Consider the following 1130-nt stretch of genomic DNA (forward strand, 5'->3'; position numbering starts at 1 on the left):
ATACGAAACACAATAGACACTTGTTTAATTACTTCATATCATTGAAATGAATATCTTCGTATATGAATAAAAACAAAGAAGTTTGTTGGATTTTATTACTTTATTCGTGAAGATAAATTGTTTAACTGTGTGGAATATTTACAAGATGTACACATTTAATTAGATGCCTAGGCACTCATTTGAATCTGTAAATAAAACGTCTTTCAGACTGGGTTTTCAAATCAAGCAGCAGCAAACTTTGAGATTAGTCCTCTTTGTAATGTCAATAAAACACTGACAAAATTAAGTTTCATAGGAACAATTTAGGTTCATATTAATGAATGTAGAGCGTAGAATGCAAAAGCTTATATGATAAAAATGATATTACCATTTTGTTTCAACCCCGCCATTCTTCTGAGTCTCTGGAGTCGTCCCAGGAATCATATCTCCATCTCCATATAGGACTTGAATGTGGAAAGTAACGACGTGTCTCTATTGTGGTAAACATATAAATGGCCAGAACCAGAAGGACCAGGAAAACGAACAGAGTCAGGGAAAACTGCATCTGCATCCTGAGTATTCGTGAAAAATAGAAAAGGAATTTTAATTGTACGAATCGTTGTTCCTTTACATGTACATAAGATATTTAGTTGCATGCATTGATCAATAACATTTACCGTTGAAATTTCTTAAGCCATATATTATTATTGCAGAACAACTACAAATATTAGTTAAACAAGTTTAACTTTTTTTGTCCTCTATCTGTATTACATAAAAACTTGAAAATTTTTTCGAAATATCTTCAGTAAATAAATCATCCTACACACGCGCAAAATAAAACAAATAATAAAAAAAAAACAACAACAACAACAACAACAACAATTTCACAAGTAAAACAAAGTAAAACATCTTACCTTGTTGATCAGGTATTAATCTGTTTTACTGAAAGATACGTTTTAACAATTTATATACTCTAAATGAAATATATATGTTGAAAAAAAATAAATAAAATGTTAAATATGTCATATTACATGCAAAAGTATCGCTTTCAGGCGATGCAATAGTTTAACTTTTTTAATGAAAACGTCAATTTTATTGTCCAAATAATGCGGTTGTCACACACTTTAACGGAACTTCATGGTTTGTACTTT

This window comes from Saccostrea cucullata, unplaced genomic scaffold, assembly GCF_032062105.1.
Source record: "Saccostrea cucullata isolate Sc308-1 unplaced genomic scaffold, CSIRO_AGI_Scuc_v1 ctg9123, whole genome shotgun sequence".
Classification (NCBI taxonomy): Eukaryota; Metazoa; Mollusca; class Bivalvia; order Ostreida; family Ostreidae; genus Saccostrea; species Saccostrea cuccullata.